This window comes from Hippopotamus amphibius, chromosome 9 (genome assembly GCF_030028045.1).
Source record: "Hippopotamus amphibius kiboko isolate mHipAmp2 chromosome 9, mHipAmp2.hap2, whole genome shotgun sequence".
Lineage (NCBI taxonomy): Eukaryota > Metazoa > Chordata > Mammalia > Artiodactyla > Hippopotamidae > Hippopotamus > Hippopotamus amphibius.
Genome location: NC_080194.1, coordinates 27339906 through 27360855, shown reverse-complemented (window position 1 = coordinate 27360855; position 20950 = coordinate 27339906). Strand labels below are relative to the sequence as shown.

At 37.8% G+C, this 20950-nt stretch overlaps 1 protein-coding gene across 4 annotated transcripts in view; it reads left to right on the top strand.

The window, feature by feature from the left end:
* Positions 1–5827: 5827 nt before the first annotated feature.
* NUCB2 (nucleobindin 2) overlaps positions 5828–20950 on the top strand; it is a 37392-nt gene continuing 22269 nt past the window's right edge. For 2 of the 4 annotated variants that reach the window (XM_057695733.1, XM_057695734.1), the window contains exons 1-2: positions 5828–5962; positions 10324–10477. The gene's annotated coding sequence lies outside the window, so the exon portion shown is untranslated. Of the gene's footprint in view, positions 5963–10323; positions 10478–19163; positions 19184–20950 lie in introns of those variants that run through there. The other 2 variants (XM_057695736.1, XM_057695737.1) reach the window with 2 other exon arrangements.

The window sequence follows — 20950 nt, the reverse complement described above, 5'->3', positions numbered from 1 at the left end:
TTGGAGTATAGTTGCTTTACAATGTTGTGTTAGTTTTTGCTGTACAGCAAAGTGAATTAGCTATACATATACATATTTCCCCTCCTTTTCGGATTTCCTTCCCATTTAGGTCACCACAGAGCACTGAGTAGAATTCCTTGTGCTATACAGTAGGTTCTCATTAGTTATCTATTTTATACATAATAGTGTACATATGTCAATACCAATCACCCAATTCATCCCACCCCCACCCCCCCATTCCCCGTCGCCTTTCCGCCTTGGTGTTCATACGTTTGTTCTCTCTGTCTGTCTCTATTTCTGCTTTGCAAATAGGTTCATCAGTACCATTTTTCTAGATTCCACATATATGTGTTAATGTACGATACTTGTTTTTCTCTTTCTGACTTACTTCACTCTGTATGACAGTCTCTAGGTCCATTCACATCTCTGCAAATGGCACAATTTCATTCCTTCTTATGGCTGAGTAATATTCCATTGTATATATGTACCACATCTTCTTTATCCATTCATCTATTGCTGGACATTTAGGTTGCTTCCATGTCCTGGCTATTATAAACAGTGCTGCAATGAACACTGGGGTGCACGTATCTTTTCAAATTATGGTTTTCTCCAGCTATATGCCCAGGAGTGGGATTGCTGGGTCATATGGTAGTTTTACTTTTAGTTTTTTAAGGAACCTCCATACTGTTCTCCATAGTGGCTGTATCAATTTACATGCCCACACACAGTGTAGGAGGACTCTCTTTTCTCCACACCCTCTCCAGCATTTATTCTTTGTAGACTTTTTGATGATGGCCATTCTGACTGGTGTAAGGTAATACCTCATTGTAGTTATGATCTGCATTTCTCTAATAATCAGTGACGTTGAGCATCTTTCCATGGGTTTGTTGGCCACCTGTATGTCTTCTTTGGAGAAAGGTCTATTTAGATCTTCTGCCCATTTTTTGACTGGGTTGTTTTTTTGATATTGCGCTGCATGAGCTGTTTGTATATTTTGAAGATTAATCCCTTGTCAGTTGCTTCATTTGCAAATATTTTTTCCTGCTGTGAGTGTTGCCTTTTCAATTTGCTTATGGTTTCCTTTGCTGTGCAAAACTTTTAAGTTTAATTAGGTTCCATTTATTTATATGTTTTTATTTTCATTACTCTAGGAGGTGGGTCAAAAAAGGTCTTGCCGTGATTTTTGTTTGTAGATTTTTTGATAATGGCCATTCTGACTGACGTGAGGTGACACCTCATTGTAGTTTTGTTTTTTTAAAGTTAATTAATTAATTAATTAATGGCTGCATCTGGTCTTTGTTGCTGTGTGTGGGCTTTCTCTAGTTGCAGCGAGCAGGGGCTACTCTGTTGCGGTGCTTGGGCTTCTCATTGTGGTGGCTTCTTGTGTTGTGGACAGGCTCTAGGCACGTGGGCTTCAGTAGTTGTGGCACACAGGCTCAGTAATTGTGGCTTGCAGGCTCTAGAGTGCAGGCTCAGTAGCTGTGGTGCACAGGCTTAGGTGCTCCACAGCGTATGGGATCTTCTCAGATCAAGGCTTGAACCTGTGTCCCCTGAATCGGCAGGTGGATTCTTAACCACTGTGCCACCAGGGAAGTCCCCTCATTGTAGTTTTGATTTGCACTTCTCTAATAATTAGCGATGTTGAAGCATCTTTTCATGTGCTTTTAAACCATCTGTATGTTTTCTTTGGAGAAATGTCTATTTAGATCTTCCACCCATTTTTTGATTGGGTTGTAGGTTTTTTTTGTTTTTGGTTTTTTTTTTTTGATATTGAGCTGCATGAGCTGTTTGTATATTTTGGAGATTAATCCCTCATTGGTTGCAAATATCTTCTCCTATTCTGATGGCTGTCTTTTCATTTTGTTTATGGTTTCCTTTGCTGTGCAAAAGCTTTTAAATTTAATTAGGTATTTTTTTATTGGAATATAATTGCTTTACATTCTTGTACTAATTAGGTATTTAAAAAATTTTTTTTATTGAAGTATAGTTGATTTACAATGTTGTGTTAGTGTCAGGTGTACAGCAAAGTAAATCAGTTACACATATACATATATCCATTCTTTTTTAGATTCTTTTCCCATATAGGTCATTACAGAGTATTGAGTAGAGTTCCCTGTGCTATACAGCTGGTCCTTTATGTAGTGTAAAATACTGTATTTCACATTTGGAAGTTGTTAAGAGAGTCAATCTTAAGTCTCATCACAAGAAAAAAAAATGTGTCTGTGTGTGGTGATAGACATTAACTAGACATATTGTGGTGATCATTTTGCAATATATACGTAGTGAATATGTAATATTGAAACATGTTGTATACCTGAAACTAATATAATAATATATGTCAATTATATCTCAATAAAGAAAAAGAAATAAGAAAAAAAACTGATGGGATGAAGTTCAATCTAGGGACTAGCAATACTGGTATCAACCTAATATTTGTCAGAAATGCAGAATCTCAGGCCTCACTGTAGATCTACTGAATCAAAATCTGCATTTTAACATGACCCCCAGGTAATTCATATGCACATTAAAGTTTGAGAAGCAATGGATTAGGGGATTTGATGAAGGTGAAAATTTTTGCACTTGGGATATTGACAGATGATTCTGGGTGAATTATCAAGATCAAGGGTTAGCACTTTTTTTGTTTTTTTCTGTAAAGAGTCAGGTAGTAAATATATTTGGCTTTGAGGGCCATACATTCTCCATTACAACCACTTAACCCTGTCCTTGTAGTACAAAAGCAATCAGAGACAATACATAGGCAAATGAGTGTGGCTGTTGAGAATGGCTGTGTTTCAATAAAACTATTTACAAAAACAGGCAGTTGGGTGATTTGGCCCAAGGGCCTAGTTTGCTGACCACTGACCTAGATCGTAATAAAACTATTGTCTTGGTGCCCATGTAGAGTGTACTGCTGTTTTCCTCTTTCTGATTACTTACTGTCTTTTATAAGTACTCCTGCCTCCCTCTCCCCCATCCTGAACATAATGAAGAACTTGGCCAGGCGATGTCCTGTGGGGTCCTAGAAGAAGTGAGAGGCGGAAAACTGAAGTATTAAAAAGCCAGAATCTCCCTGACACCTTTTTTTTTTTCCCCTGGCGGACCAAGGTAGGGGGCAGGCTTCACATCAGCTGGTTCTCTGGAGTTGTTTCCCTTTTATTTTCTCCTGGCCTCCAGTAAACTCATTTTGAGCTTTTCATCTGAGTCAAGAAAAATCAAGCAAAGATATTTATCCTTGCTTAGACCAGGTTGAGAAATAGCCCCTTGATGGCAGTGGCAGTGTTAATCAGAAAGGAGTTCGGAAGTAACAGGCTGGGGGCTTGCAGGGGTGGAAGGGCAGACAAATAATATCTACTGAGCATCTCTTCTCTAACAGTTTACATACATCCTGCGACCCCCTTACAGTAAGATCAGTATTACGATCCCAGGTTACAGATGGAGAAACTGAGACCAATATTGTACCAGACATTAACATAGCACTTACTATGTGCCAGGCACTGTTCTGCTTTACAAATATAAACTCATTTAATCCTCACAAGTCTATGAGGTGGGAACTATTATTGCCTCCATGTTATAGGTGAAGAAGCCATGCTACAGAGAGAGGTTAAGTAATTTGCCAGAGGACACTCTACTAATAAAGATAGAACTGAGTTTTTAGTCCAGGCAGGCCTGGGATCCAGGTCTGACTCCAAAGTCTTGTTTTTTTTCCCTTGTACAATGTACAATAGTAGCATGTTCTTCAGTCCTCCTCCCTTCAGGAAATTTTCCATCAGTGCTAAACCCACAAGTTTGGGGTTTTACCTATTAAGCAGAGTAACATTTCCTTATAAGCCCCTCAGCTCATAGTTCCAGGGATCACTATCAACCTTCCTATTTTTCTCTACCACAAAATAATCTTTACTAGTATAAGAGATGCTGTTGCCTGCTTTACAGGCATATTACATTCTGAAATATCTTCCTCAGTGATCTCTCCCAATCCTGAATCTCGCTGTTTCATCTTTGTTTGCCCTGTCTGTCTTGTTTTCTTCCTTCACCCCACAATATTGCTGAGAATATTGCCAGCATTTCAGTCACCAAGCTAGTGTTATCTTTCTCTTTTCATTGTGTCGTTGGACTAATCCAATTCCTCATTTTCCATTCTTCGCTACTGGATTACTAGATAATAGTAATAAATAATATTTATCTAGATAAATAATCTAGATAGATTATTACCATATCTTTCAGGGTCTCCCCTTAAAGGGTTTATCCCAAATTTTAGGGCCTAGATCAGGCACAGTGTGCTTGACCCTGTGGTAGATAATGGGCAATAAAAATATGGAAGATAGTTCCTGCCTTTGATGTATTTACAGTTTAGTGTTTTCCACAGTGATGGGATGTGGTATTGTCTTCTGATCTAACACTAACATTGGTTACTAATGATACATAACCAATACCCCCATGTTAGTATTTCTGATGTTTTTCAAATAGAAATTTAGTGTTCCTACACCATAAGCTCTTGAATATCCTTTCTCTAGTGTTTTCACTTTTCAAGCTCTCTATCAGAATTGAATATGATTATTTTCCTTACATTTGTCTCTGCTATTAAACCGTCAGTGGAGGCAGAGTCATAACATTCTAGGACTTTCATGATGATAAAGGAGACAGTTTGAGATTTTGATTTCAAGAAAATGCACAAGCGTTTCCTCCTGAACCTTAAAAAAAGCTTAACTTCCAGGCACTGTTCTAAGTTTATAGATGAGAGGTATGTAAGAGTAAAGACTACTGGTCTTGGAATCCAGAGACCTGAATTACAGTCGTAGCTCAGCCACTAAAGTGAGAAGGGCTAACATTTATTGAGCACTTACTATGTGTCCGTCACTTTTCTATTAACTTATGCTGTAAGGAGGAGGGTACTATTATTCTCATTTTACAGACAAGGAAAGTGAGGCACAGAGCGCTTAAGTAACTTGCTGCGAGTCAAGGAACTGGTCTGACATAGGCAGTCTGGCTCCAAATTGGTGACTTAGCTACTCTTCTCTATTACTTCCTGATAAAAAGAAGCTACCATTACTAACATACACGCAACAGGTCCTATCCTGGTTTCCTGGAATCTTACCACACCCAGTCTTCACTAACAACTGAGGTAGACACTATTTTTCACAAGCGAGAAAACTGAGGCTCAGAGCGAGATGCCATTATTTGGCAGACTCAAGTCTTGAGGCTCCAAAAGCTTCTCTAACCTTCAAGCCACTTAGGTCTTTGAGGCTCAGTTTCCCTATCTTTAAAATGAGGGGTGTGGAGTAGATGTCTTAGTTCTATGAGAAGGAGGTTTGCGGAGAAAAGACAGATGTCCGCTGATGGGTGTGAGAGAAGGTGGAATACAAAGCAATCAAGCCATAGTGGCCCATGAGGTTACAAATACGAGTAAGATTCCCGCCACGGAGGAGGCCCGGGGTGTTAGACCCAAACGAGGCCTGTGGGCGCAAACGGGCCTGACCGTCAGCCTCTAACCAGTCTGGGCGCTGCCGGCGCGGACCGGCGGCCGAGGGGTAGGAGATACCTGCGTTTTTGTCCCGGTCCCGGGTGAGTACCTCACCCACTCAAATCCTGCTCCACAGGATTCTCCATGAAAGCCGGAGAAGGAAGGGGCGCGGCTTCTCCGCCCGCGTCGCAGAGCGCCACGTCCCTCTTGGCTCACACTCCCGGGGGCTCCTACGCTGGAGCTCCCCACACCGCCCGCCTCCAAGAGGCCTCGCCTCCGCCCTCGCCAATCCGCGCCTTCCGCCCTCCCGGCAGGACCAATCAGCGGCTGCCGGGGCACAGGGCTGTCGCCATGGCAGCAAGGGGGCGGGAGCGCGCGGTGGGTAGAAGTACAGCGCAGAGCCGCCGGCCCGGGGGCTGGAGAGGCAGGTCTGGGCGCCGCGAGCGTTCAGCAGGCGGAGCCTCGCGCGTGGAGACCCGGCTTCGTAAGGCCGGCGGCCTCGAGGTGGGTGAGGATCGGCACCGCGGGAGGCTGGGGCGGGTCCTGAGATAAAGCTCAGGTCTTTGCCAACCCTGCCTCGGCAGTGAGGATGGTGGGAGCTCCAAGGTGGGCGGGCAAGGTGGAGAGTGGAGTGGGTTCCAGCTCGAGCTTGAGGAGAGGGGTCTCTTTCTCCGTTCCACTCGCTGCCGGGCACCCATGCTTTCTTTGGGGTCGATGGAGGTGTCAGGCTCTTGGCGAGGAGCAGCCGGGGGGATGATTGCAGGACCGAGTCCCAGGCTGGGCTCCAGCCCGGCCTTGGCAGGTTGATGGGCGAGGGAGGTGCCCACTGGTACGACTGATGCTCACTACCGCCCGAGACGCCGAGCTAAGCTAGGCCAGTAATCCTGCTCTTCTGCCGGTTCTGTTAAGCCGGCAACCACTGACATTAGGAGAGGAGAAACTTCTTCCCAGGTGCGGTATTGTTTTCCCTAAGTGACAAATCATTAGGTGTGAGATGATGGTACGGGGTTTGAGAATGATGGTGCTTCCTTGTTGCACCTGCTAAGTAGAACCGAGTGAGCCAATGTGGTTAGTGTTGTGATTGGTGCTGTCAGTGGTCTTGAATGACAATTATCTTATAATGTCAAGAAAGAGAAAATATGAACATGAACCATTGAACCATTGAATCTCTTGAAAGTCTTAAAGTGTCCACTAAACTCCTAAGTTGGATAATGCCCATTTACACAATTGAATAAGTAAGTGCTGTTGTCTAAACCGTTTATTAAGGCTATTAAATTAATGGATGAATACGAACACCAAACTATATATTACCTGGGTTAAAAAAGGGGGAGGAGGGAGAAGGGAGGTTAAATGCAATTATATCTGATAGTCATTTTTGTTTGAAGGAGATTGTGGACTTTCCCTATAAGAACTGAAAGAATTGATGAGATAATTACTTTAAGGAATTCATTAAAAGTAGTATGACTAGTGGTATAATAGATTTGGATCTGGTAACTTATAGCTTCTTTTACAGCCTACTTAAATTGTTTCTTAAGACCGTCCCTGGTAAATTCTATTGAATAATGTCAGTCAATATACAGATTCTTGCATCTCGTGCCTCATAGATATTGCCTTGCGACTCATTCTGATTTAAGCCAAATGTTAGTTCTTGTTTTATAAAACTTGAAAACCAAGTTCAACAACTGTTGAACAAACAGATGTTTCAACAATTCTTCCTCAGTTAGTAGAGTCAAAAATTTAAGAAAAAACATGGAAATTTAGAATTAGAAATGACATCTCAAAAAATATCCCTCTTATTACAAGGGTAAACATAGGAACTTCTATTTCTCATCTTGGTCTTTAAACTCTCTATGATCTGGTCCAGCTTTTCAGGATAAGTGAAAAATTCATTTGTCTCCTTGTGGTTACCTATGTTGTTCTGCATCTATTCTAGTTTTACCCATTTTGCAAGGGTGGAGTCCATGTTGTGTTTATCTTTCTCTGATCTCCCAAGGTACTTATTGTTCATACCACACATTTTGTATATACCCTTTTAGTATGCTTTTTGCCAAGTTGGTTTGTGCTCTGTAAATACCAGTTAAAATGAAACGCACAATTAAGGCAATAAGGGTACCTTTCAAAACACTAGTTATTGATTATGGGCACTAATATAGAGTATCAGGAGCATGATCAATACCAGTGTATTTTTATTTTGGGATATGTTATGTATCTGTATAGACATACCAAACTAATTTTGTGTTATTTAGAATAATATTTAAATTGCTTTCCACTTTCTAAGGACCCTTTGGATGACTGAAGTGTGCAAAATACCCAAGTATTGGGTAGCTGGAAGAATCAAGTGTAGGATTTCAAAATGGACTGAAAATAACTCTTAAAGTAAATAATCTTTTAAGTATTGTGAGTAATTGAGGTGACTTATTTGGCATGATAGATGATTAACTTTTTCTAAATAATTGAACATCTAGAAGGGAAAATTATTTTTATGTTTAACACATGCAGTTAGTTTGTAGACTTTAAAAAACAGGCTCCTAACAATTTATTCAAAGACAAATAATTTATTCAAAGACAAGCCTTGATCATTTTAATGATTTTCAATCTAAATTTTTTTTAAAACCACCACAACATGGTAAAAAGTATATTTAATTGGAATTAAATGTCCAGATTCCAATCCTGGCTCTGCCAAATGCTCTTAGCCAAGTCAGTTAACTTCCCTGTGCTGTATAACCTTTTATAAAAGTAAGGTCTGAACCAAACCACCTCCAAGATCATTTCTGGTCCCAGCATTCTCTGATTTTAAAAATTTAAAGCAGCCTAATGGAAAATGAGATGGCAGTTGCATGCTTTTATTTTTGGCAGACTGGTTTTTTGTTTGTTTTTCAGAGCTTTTTAATATACTGTATTTTAGTTATCTGAAGTACAGTGTGTGTAAATAATGAAGCCATTGTAATTTTAATAAATTTAAAATTTTTACTGTTGCTCATATGTTTATTGAGTATACATATGAGCAACAGTATCTGTTTTCAGAGGCTTATTATCAAGAATACTGTAGGGGAGAGGGAGAGATAAATTAGGAGTTTGAGATTAACATATACACACTACTATATATAAAATAAACACAAGGACGTACTGTATAGCACACGAAACTATACTCAATATCTTGTAATAAGCTATAATGGAAAAGAACCCAAAAAAGAATAAATATAAATATATACATATAACTGAATCACTTTGCTGAACACCTGAAAGTAACACAGCATTGTAAATTAACTATACTTCAATTAAAAGAATGGTTAGTTAAAAAAAAAGAGTACTGTAACTGTCTTTTAAGATTGGAAAAAAAGGATAATATACTGGTTTTCTTGATTGGTGTCCTTTTCTACAGATATGAGCATCAGAGACACTAAGATCTATACTGATATCTTGATGCAAAGAAGGGTTGGAGTCCAGCTCAGCTGCTCATACATCTGATATTTATTTTGAATCTCACTTTCCTATTGACTTTCACTTTCAAATGGAAAAATGGAGTTGAGCACTAGGTTACCTGTTGCCCTTTTCACTGCTGCCATGGAGAAATTCAGAAGCCATCTATTTTTCTCCACCCCACTCCTTTTCACTGTTAGAATTCTGACATTGACAGTAGGAAGAAGCAACCCAGGTTTTCTGGCTCAGGGCAATGCCATGGAGAAAGAAACCTGGGTCTCCTGCAGAAGCTCTGTTTTAATGCCAGGGAGGAAGAGATTGTGTTTTTCTTTTGTTGGATGTATTCTTTTCATTGGCCTACAGCTACATCAGGACTTTGGCTGTGGCAATGCTCAGTGGAGAGCTCTAATGGGGCCTTTCAAAAAAATGACATTTAAGGTTGTATGTCAAATGGGTTTATTGCTTTTTAAGTTCAATGACTTTGGGTGTTTACAGCACAGATTTTAATTATTTAAATATAGAGATATTAAATTTTCAATTCAGGAAGGGCATTACTGTTTACAGAGCATTTACTGTTGCCATGTATTGTGCTAGTTACATTGTATTCATTCTCATTTTCATCCAGTCAAAAATTTATGAAGTATTAGTTCAGTTTTATAGATCAGAAAATCAAGACTCAGAGAGTCAAATAGCTTGCCAATAAATGGGAGTGGTTAGGATTCAAGCTGCTGTTTATTTTTGACAATGCTGTGTTGATAAAAGTCATGTGTCTTTCCAACATATAACATGCATATGATCACTCTCCTCCTTAGATAATTTTGTTAAACATAGAAATAAATTTGTGTTCTTAAAATTTGAAAATATTTTATTTCCTTATTTTCTTTACATATTGCTTAGAAATAAATTATGTCCATCTGTGAGTTTGCACTTGAGCTAACTGCCTTGTATTTTACAGTTAGGTAGTGATTTTCAAAAAGGAATTTGAGATATTTTGCTTTATTGCTTATCAGTGTCTGAGTCTGGGGCCAAGGTGAATTTTTAAAAGTGGTGGTAGGAGTGGAAAAAAGATTCCAGATAAAGATGTTAAGAAAAATTCCAGTTAAGGATTTCATGGGGAAACTTATCTTATGTATTGAAGTCTCATTGCAGAGGAAAATAAGTTTTTAGTTTGAACTTTTCTTAGTTATTTAAAAGAGGAGCAATGGTAAAACCTGGGTACAATATATCAGTATCTTTGCTTATTCTGGTCTTTGTTTCTGTTTAGCTAATATATTTCTTTCCCCTCCCCACTGGAATATGATATAGTCTCCTTCCACATTAAAGAAATTTGGTACCTTTTCTTTTCACAGGATTTGACAAATGTATGCACTGTCATGTGCCATTACCAATGTAATAAGGCTAAATTTATGTTTATGTTTAATTTTTTAATTCATTTTTTAATTTAGAACCTGTTAAGAGTCAGTTCTTAGTGAAAAAGCATTGAGCCAGGAACCAGACCCACCTCTACACTAATTTGATATTGCACAAGTCATCTTACCTCTCTGGATCTCAGTTGCCTCATCTGTAAAAAGGAGATAAAAATTCTTTACCTGTTTGAAGGTAAGTGATCAGTTAAGAAAGCAAAAATGAAAACAGACTTAGTGGTGGCTTAAACATAAAATATTTATTTTCTCATGTAAAGTAATTCTTGAAGTAGGCAGTCTAGGATAGGTATAGTAGCTTCATAAAGCCACCAGGGACCTAAACTTTTCCCAGTTCTTTGATCTGCTATCCCTAAGATGTAGCCCTGGTCCTCATTGTCCAAAATAGCTGCCAGAGTGCTAACCATCATAGCAGAGTTCCAGGCAGCAAGGCCATCAAAAAGAAGGATGCATCCTCTCCCTTTAAGGAGATTATCCTGAACCAAAGCTCAGGCTACCAGGGGAGCAGGGAAATGTAGCTGGATACATGGCTGCCCTGAATAAAATTGGGCTTTTGTTATTGAAGAGGAAAGGAAAATTTGGATATAGGCTGACAAATAGAAATATTTGTCATGATATGGATCTTTTTCATCTCTGAGATCTGTGAGCTGTGATAACCACTCAAAGAAGCTTCAGTAATTTGCCATGGCAGAGTTTTAAGTCTTACCATTGTCTCTAGAAGGAAGTAACTTTCATCAGATACATTGTTTTTCTTTTTTTATGTTCATCCCAGGATTCATTATAGAAGGCTTTCTGTCTTGATTGGGTATTCCTTCTGATTCTTTAAAAAAAGTTACCTGTAAGTGTTCAATAGTAGGTGTTTGTTGTGTGGCTAACATTTATTGAACCACTTGCTTATGCAAAGTACTAAAAAGACAGAGATAGGTTATCCTAAGAGTATCACATAATAAATCATCAGGAAGTAAATTTATGTTGAAAAGTGTAATCCACCTTAAGATACATTTCAGTTCAGTGTTGTCACTCAAGGAACATTTTTGCCTTCCTTCTTGATTAAAAGTTGTGGTTTTTTTTTAAAACCACTTAACTGTTAACTGTCTTGAAATTTCCTCTTACTTAACTACTAGCCCTTGCTTAACTTACTTAAGTATACCAATATTTTATTTTCTTCCAGACTTTTTTGGGTAAATATTATGTAAATATACCGTATACTTGTCACATGAAATGATTCAATTGCCATCATATCTGTAAAGAAAGTGAATTGAAATAAAGTTTTGAGAGAAGGAAACTGAAATTTAGGAAATGGAAATTGGATGGGGGAAGAACCTAAAGATTCAGGCAATCTTTTAGGGAGATTAGAAGGAATATAAGGAGCAAATTAAGACATTTAGCATTGTAAGTCACCTGAATGAAAATGTCTTATTTGCTAAATACTGTTTTAATGCCTGAACATTTTTTCAATTAACAGAAAAGATCATGCTATATGTTATTGTTGTTGTTGTTTGTTGTTGTTGTTTTTATATATGTTGTTTTGTAAGCTGCTTGTTTTCAAATTGCAATTGTTTGCTTAGTAGGCTGCCGTCCACACTAGATTGAAAACCCTATGAGGGTAGGGACCATGTCTATCTCACTTACCTTTGTATCCAGCATAATATCTGGAATATAGTAGGTACTTTAAATATTTGTTAAATTAATAAATAACATACAACAGATTAGAGAGGACATACTTCAATTCAGTCTTAAATTTTAAAGGAAGAGGAATAAAAGAGGAGGGTTGAGGGAGGGAGAAAAAGATAGATGAGGAAGAAGAAGAGACTATTAAAAGGAAAGAAAGACAACCTAGTTTCAGTTTTCAGTACTCTTCACACTTCTCACCCATGACCATTCTTTTTAACCACTTCCAGGATATTTCTCCCTATAAGCAAAACAGGAAACTTTTTTTTTAAGGATTTTATTGAGATATAATTGACATACAATAAACTGCATGTATTTAAAGTGTACAATTTGATGTTTTTTTTCTTATTAGTAATGTGTATATGGCAATCCCAAACTCTGAATTCATCCTACCCCAACCCCCCCACCCCCACTTTCCCTGCTTGGTGTCCATGTTTGTTCTGTACATCTCGCCCTCTGTTTCTGTCTTGCAAACCAGTTGATCTGTACCATTTTTCTAGATTCTGCACATATGCGTTAATATATGATATTTGTTCTTCTCTTTCTGACTTACTTCACTCTGTATGACAGTTTCTAAGTCCACCCATGTCTACAAATGTCCCAATTTCATTCCTTTTTATGGCTAATACTCCATTGTATATATGTACCACATCTTCTTTATCCATTCATCTGTCGACATTTAGGTTGCTTACATGACCTGACTGTTGTAAATAGTGATTCAATGAACATTGGGGTGCATGTGTCTTCTTGAATTATGCTGTTCTCTGGGTATATGCCCAGTAGTGGGATTGCTGGGTCATATGGTAATTCCATTTTTAGCTCTTCAAGGAACCTCCATGCTGTTCTCCATAGTGGCTGTATCAATTTACATTCCCACCAACAGTGCAAGAGGGTTCCCTTTTCTCCACACCCTCTCCAGCATTTACTGTTTGTTTATTTTCTGATGATGTCCATCCTAACTGGTGTGAGGTGATACCTCATTGCAGTTTTGATTTGCATTTCTCTAATACTTAGAGATGTTGAGCAGCTTTTCATGTGCCTCTTGGCCATTTGTATGTCTTCTTTGGGGAAATACCTATTAAGATCTTCTGCCCATTTTTTGATTGGGTTGTTTGTTTTTTTGATATTGAGCTGTGTGAACTGTTTATATATTTTGGAGATTAATCCTTTGTTTGTTGATTCGTTTGCAAATATTTTCTCCCATTCTGAGGGTTGTCTTTTCGTCTTGTTTATAGTTTCCTTTGCTGTGCAAAAGCTTTTAAGTTTCATTAGGTCCACTTGTTTATTTTTGTTTTTATTTCCATTACTCTAGGAGGTGGGTCAAAACAGGAAACTCTTGAGAAACACCCCCCACCCCAAGTAAACTTAATCTGGATTATTACTGGTATGAATCAGTAGTTGAGAAATGTGCTTCTGTGTATAAATGGGTTTTTTAAAAAATAAATTTATGTATTTATTTATTTATTCATTGGCTGCATTGGGTCTTCATTGCTACACACAGGCTTTCTCTAGTTGCAGCGAGCGGGGCCTATTCTTCATTGTGGTGGCTTCTCTTGTTGTGGAGCACAGGCTGTAGGCATGTGGGCTTCAGTAGTTGAGGCACATGGGCTCAATAATTGTGACTCATGGACTGTAGAGCGCAGGCTCAATAGTTGTGGCTCACGGGCTTAGTTGCTCCGTGGCATGTGCTATCTTCCTAGGGCAGGGATCGAACCCATGTTCCCTACATTGGCAGATGGATTCTTAACCACTGTGCCACCTAGGAAGTCCCTGAATGGGTATTTTGATTTGGTGGAGACAGGGAAGGAGAGATAAGCTTACTTTGAGGACTTGGAAATTTAGGGAAATTATTTTGTATCTACTGAATCTTAGGAGAGGCTTAAGAACTCTGCTTATTTATTTATTTTGGGTGTGCTGGGTCTTCATTGTGGCGCACAGGCTTCTCTCTAGTTGCAGTGTGCGGGCTTCTCTAGTTGTGGTGCAAGGGCTCTAGAGCGCACGAGCTCAGTAGTTGGGGTGTTTAGGCGTCTCTCTAGCTGTGGCACATGGGCTTAGTTGCCCCATGGCATGTGGGATCTTAGTTCTCCAACCAGGGATTAAACCCACATCCCCTGCATTGGAAGGCAGATTCTTAGTCACTGGACCACCAGGGAAGTCCTAAGAACTCTGCTTATTTTGTAATTTTGCTTGAGGCTCTAATGCCTTTGGGATCTGTGCTTTCCATGCTGTCTTGAGATCACTGCCTGATTTAGAATTTCATATTATCCTACTTTAGAGCATTAATTTTCAGCCTATCCTGGTTTGGATCAGTCCACTGTGTCAGCCATCTAGTTTGGCCCAGTGTTTCCCCTTTAGGTCTCTTCTTCTTATGGAAGAAGAGGGTGATAAAAGAAAGAAGAAGGCCATTCTTACTAACCTGATAATGGAAGAAAAGTAAATTGGTCTCCCCTTCTTCCCATTGCCTCTCCTTATCGTTCATCTCTTCTTCTTTTATATGGACATTTGTATATTATTGGGTTAATGAAAATCTGTAAGCCTATCTCTGACACATTTGGCATTATCTTGGTATTTAAAGAGATTTTTGTATCCATACTTTTCTATCTAATGAGCTAGAAAATTTTTCATTTCTTTTGTTACGATAACAGTTAACATTTATTGAGGACTTATTAAGGAGTAAATGTTTTAATTAGCTTTAGACTTCAGTAAGTTAATTGTCCTAATTATTTATAGAATTAACACTAAAAGATTAGAAACCAATAGAAGGGAAAAGTGTATCTAAAAAATTCTTCATTGGGACTTCCCTGGTGGCACAGTAGTGAAGAATCTGCCTGCCAATGCAGGGTACATGGGTTCAATCCCTGGTCCAGGAGGATCCCATATGCCGTGGAGCAAGTAAGTGTGAGCCACAACTACTGAGCCCACGTGCCGCAGCTACTGAAGCCCACATGCCTAGAGCCTGTGCTCCTCAACAAGAGAAGCCACTACACTGAGAAGCCCATGCACCGCAAGGAGGAGGAGGAGGTCTCATTTGCAGCAACTAGAGAAAGCCCATGCGCAGCAACGAAGACCCAACACAGCCAAAAAGAACAAAAATCTTCATCAATCAAAAACAAAATTTAAAAACAGGCAAGAAAGGAGAGGAGATAAATATTAAAGAGGTAGACAAATAGAAAGCCCCAAAGAAGATGGTATTTCATTGACTCGAAGACTCCACTGATATTAAGACACTATTTTATACTATATAGAACACATAGTGCCGATTAAACTATGACGCTGTGCTTTATCACTTATAATTTCATTTTGTGTTTATTGAAAGTGTTTTTTTAAAAGAATTTTTTTAAGATTTTTAAAATTTAATTTAATTTATTTTGGCTGCTTTGGGACTTTGTTGCTGTGCTCGGGCTTTCTCTAGTTGCAGCCAGTGGGGGATACTCTTCGTTGTGGCATGTGGTCTTCTCATTGCGGTGGCTTCTCTTGTTGCAGAGCACAGGCTCTAGGCATGTGGGCTTCAGTAGTTGTGGCTTGTGGGCTCTCGAGTGCAGCTCAGTAGTTGTGGCACATGGGCTTTGTTGCTCCGTGGCATGTGGGACCTTCCCGGCCCGGGGCTTGAACCCTTGTCCCCTGCATTGGCAGGCAGATTCTTATCCACCGAGCCACCAGGGAAGCCCCCAAAAGTGCTTTTTAAGATTTATTTAAACATATAGATTTTTCTCACATCCCTTTTGCAGATATGTAAAGAAATTACAAGTTAAATAAATTGGTTAAAGTATTCCTAAGGCTTTTTCTCATTCATAGTTTGAGTCTTTTGAAACGCTTTCTTGATTCAGAATTGTGAATGTTTGTGTTTTCCCATACAACATTGTTCTCTCTACTATGGAGAGTGAGGGTGATTTTATTCTGGGAATTTCTTTAAGACCATTTGCCTGGAATTTTCTTCCAAGCCTCTGACATTCATTTTGCAAGCTTTGATGCCAGTGCTTTCCTGAAGGTGGTACTCATTTTGCAAGCTTTGGTGCTAGTGCTTTTCAAAAGATGACAATGGGAAGTTGTCAGATTCATCTTCTTTCTTCAACTCCTCCTTCAATGGTTTATTGACTAAAATGTTGAGGGGTTACAGTTTGTCTAGACATCAGGAACAGCATCAAGTTGTGATACCTTTCAGGCAACCTATTCTTTACATATTCAGGTATGCAGCCTCAGAATGCATCAAGAACTAAACTCATACACTTGGCAGGCTACGAAAGGCTCTTGGACATTCAACCCAGATTTAGCTAGCCTTCTTTTAACTGAGCCATAATTCCTCTTTTACATATATAATAACATTTTTGGGAAATGCTTTTGTAGTTTAAAATTTAACATGGCAGCAACTTTTGACAATAGGTGCTTATACTAGTGTTACAGTGATATGCTATTTCCTACGTAACCTATTCTCAGGATATCAGCCTCTTTAGCACCTTTAGCATTAGTGTATCATTTTGAGGCCTGTAAAAGGACATCAGGATTTTTTCAGCATTTCCTATTCACTAAATTCAGCTGTGTTTTTTCATCAAATTACATGGAAGTTATGCAGCTTGGGTTCAGTGTTGGTAGGAAGTCTCTGACAAATTAACATTTGCCTTAACTGTTCACGAATCCATCAAATCAGCCTCATGTTCTATATAATTTTTAAAATTTATTTATTGGAGGCATTGTCAGTTTCTACTGCCTTCATTTGCATTGTTTGGCTGCTCATAGATAATCTTGTTGCATCTCAAAATGTAAGGCAGCTTTGTCTCTTTGTGGGTATCTTTCTGTCTAAAGTTAGGTGAAGCACTTAGATCTTCCTTTACAAGAAAATGTAAAGTTGCTGTTATTCCTTTAACATCAAAAATTTGCAAATAAGTTTTTTTTTATTTTCTTTTTTTTGCCATAAGGCTTGGGGGATCTCGTTCCCCAACCAGGGATTGAACCCACGCCACGGCAGTGAAAGCCCGGAATCCTAACCACTAGGCCACCAGGGAGCTCCCCAAAATAGCTTTTCATTTCAATGCCCAATAATAATTTAATCCCTTTGACGGTAGTTTAAGTGGCAATTAAATTCAATTTGTGAAGTACCCAAAATGCAAAAACTTAGTTTGAAGTGATGACAGTAGGAATAGCTATAATAAAGTTCATCCTTGTACATGCAGTAAAGGTTGTTACTATTGCTGCTTGATCAACCACATTTTAATATTCCATTAACTGAAAAACACTCTCTAATTTCTGAGATCTTAAACTGAGGAATTAAGTACATTGTCAATAATTTGATTAAATATAAACAGAGAAAATACTCTAGTTGGAGAGATTGTTAGGCTGAATTTAAAAAAAGCGTGTGAACTGCTATATTTAAAATGGGAAACCAATGAGGAACTACTGTATAGCACAGGGAACTCTGCTCAATGTTATGTGGCAGCCTGGATGGGAGAGGAGTTTGGGGGAGAATAGATAGATACATGCATATGTATGGTTGAGCCCCTTTGCTGTGCACCTGAAACTATCACAACATTGTTAATTGGCTATACTCCAATATAAAATTAGAAATTAAAAAAAAATAAGAGGTAGGAAGATTTCATACTTACCAAGTATACTTCAAAATAACCAAAAAACCTCAAAATATGACACATTTTTTATATATAACTGGTCTTTGTCATGCCAGTAAAAGAAATTTCATTAGAGAATAAAAAATAAATAAATAAAATTAAAAAAGCATGTGAGAATGTGTGTGTGCATGTGTGTGTTTGTGTATATCTACACGCTAATCAAAAGAAAACTGGTTTAGCTATATTACTGTGAAAATAGACCTTAAGGCACATTCACTCAAATGTGAAAAAGATTATTAAATGCACCAGAAACCTAGAAAATCTTAAATTTGTGTACATTTAATACCATAGCCTCAAAATATTTAAGTGAAAATGGATAGAATTATAAGGAAAAACAGATAAATCCAAAATTAAAGTCCAAGATTTTCACTTTTCTAGTAAGATAGGACAAGCAGACAAAAATCATTAAGAATGTAAAAATTGGATAATTATGAAAAGTTATAGAGCATGGCTAGTTCTAAAACCTCTATACTTTTATAGGTAAATGATGTTTGTAAATTGTATTTTTTCCTTTTTTAATGTTCACATTTTATTTTATAAGCTCAGATTTTTTGCTTTATTTTTCATTACTTTAAAAAAAGTTGAAATGATTCACATATCATGATTCACTCTTTTTAAAGTGTACAGTGTCTCACACTCTGTATCCGAAGTGTGAAACATTCCTGGCTTTACTTCTTTTTTATTGTGTCTAGATAGGAACTTTCTTTGGTAATTGAGTTTTGTATTCTTTGTATCCCAGCACTGATCTTCTGTTTGATCTACCAAGGTAGTTTTCAGCTGGCTGAATAAGCAATGTTTGCTTTAAAGGCATTTATAAATCATATAACTTAATAATTTCTTACAATTGGTGTAAGTACAATTTTAGTAGTATTTCTGATAATGTAACAGAAAAGATCTACACATTACTCAAAAGAATAAACTGACAATAAAATCTAAGAGCTTAAAGAATACTGAGGTCTACTTAAATTCTCTTTAAAAAAAAATTCATTATTTAAAAAAATGAGGAAACAAGTGGGGAAAGTTAATTGACTGACCTATGATCACATAGCAAGTGAATGGTTCCACAGCTGGAATTAGAATATAGACCTAAATTTAATTTTGCTTTACCCCTCCTAGATATAACACCTGTTTTTCTTTTACTTGAGGATCCAAATTTACTTTTCAGATAAGCATTCTCTTTGTCTCTCATAGAAGAGGTTTGTGAATAACAGAGCTAAAGGAGGCAGTATGTTTTCAAGTGTTAGCATGCATCAGAATTACCTACAGGGCTTGTTAAAACAGATTTTGCCCCCCATCTCCTCTTCCTCATCCCCCTCAAAGATTCTTTGATTTAGAAGATCTGGCTGTGTGAAAGATTCTTTTAAACTCTGGATTGACCATATCAAGGGCTAGTCACAGTTCCTGATGGGATCTGCAAAATGAAGTTACAGAGGTATATCCCTGAGCTGACTTTTTGCATGCACATTATAGAGAGATTATTCAAATCATTTTAGCAAGTATTCATTTTCTAACTGTATGTGTACCATGTTAGGGGCCGTGGAGACTCAATTAAGCTCCAGAAGTGTGTGTAGAAGACGTCAAAACTGACATGAGCAGTTAAGTCACTTTCAGCCATGATTACACTTAAAACTCATGTTGCTTAATGGTCATTTGGTCAGCCTATTTACAGTGGCATGTGGGACTTGCAAAGATAAACAAAGGTTTCAATTTAGAGTTTTTAAAAAAAAAACTAACAATATTTTTAAATTATTTTTTTAAAAGGTAAAAGGTATAGCTAATAAATACTTGAAAAGATGCTCAACAACATTAGCTAGTGAAATGCAAATCAATATCACAGTGAGATCCTGCTTCACACCCAGTAGGTTGGCTCTAATAAAAAAGATAGACAATGGCACATGTTGGTGAGGGTGTGGAAAAATTGGAACCCTCGTATGTTGCTGGTGGTAGTGGAAAAAAGTGCAGCTGCTATGGAAAACAGTTGGGCAGTTCCTCAAAAAATTAAACATGGAGTTATAGAATTGACCTAGGAACTCTACTTCTATGTATACAGCCAAAAATATTCAAAACGTGCTAACACAATAACCTGAACACAGATGTGCATATTAACATTATTCATACTAGCCAAAAAAGTAGGAATAACCCAAATGTCCATCAACTGATGAATTGATAAACAAAATGTGGAATATCCATCTGTACAATGTGTTGTACCTTGAAAACATAATGCTAAATGAGAAAAGCCAGATAAAAGAGGCCACGTGTTGTATGATTCCATTTATATGAAATGTCCAGAGTAGGCAAATCTATATATACTGAAAGTAGATTAATGATTGCCAGAGACTGAGAGAATAGGAGGAATGGGGAGTGACTACTAATGGGCATGGGGTTTCTTTTTGGAGTGATGAAAATGTCCTAAAATTGGATAATGGTGATAATTGTACAGCCTTGTGAATATACTAAAAACCACTGAATTGTACAATTGAAAAGAATAAGTTTTATAGCTGTAAATTATATCTCAAAAGAGCAAAAACGAAACATCTTCCTGCAGTGGGCATGAATGAGAAATAAACTGTTGTCATAAAAAATAACTGTGGGAAGAGGAGGGAATTCATGGCTGGGAAAAGATTTTATGGAGAAACAAACCATCCTCCTGTTAGAGGTTCATAACGCAGAGTAGCTGATCACAAGTTCTGAAAGTCTTACGAAGATGGAAACTTATTTAGCTTCATTGAGCCAGTATCTCCCAAACATTTCATTATAAATAACATTTACTCCCAACAATCATGTTGAACTAGTGTCCTAAAGAAGAGTGAATCTTGGGCTTGAGCATACATATGTAGGGATCACCTGGAATGTTTGTTAAAACAGATTCCGGGGGCCTGCAAAGATTCTGATTCCAGAGGTCTTGGGTGCAGTCTGAGAATTTACGTCTCCGACAAGCTCCCAGATGATTTTATCCTTCAGGTTTGAGAACTAAACTTTGAGGAGCATCTTTATAGAATACTCAAATCCTATACCTTAAATGGGTGAATTTTATGGCATGTGAATTATATCTGAATAAAGATGATAAAAAATCTGATATGCTAGAAATAGCACTAAAATGTGGATTCTAGTGTTTTTGTTAATGCAAGACAATGCTCTATGAGTGAATTGTTTCCATTAAAAATTTCTTCATCTGTAAGATGTCATTGCTCTATGTACTACGTAGGGTTGTGGTGAAAGTACTTTTCCAAACTGTGTTCTATAGATAAAAACATATTACTTAAAAAAAAAAAAAAAAAAAAAAAGGCCACGGCCAGCTAAGTTTGGAAGTCTCTGAATTAAATAATGCACATTCCAGATTGATAGTCAGACTGTTATTTTTG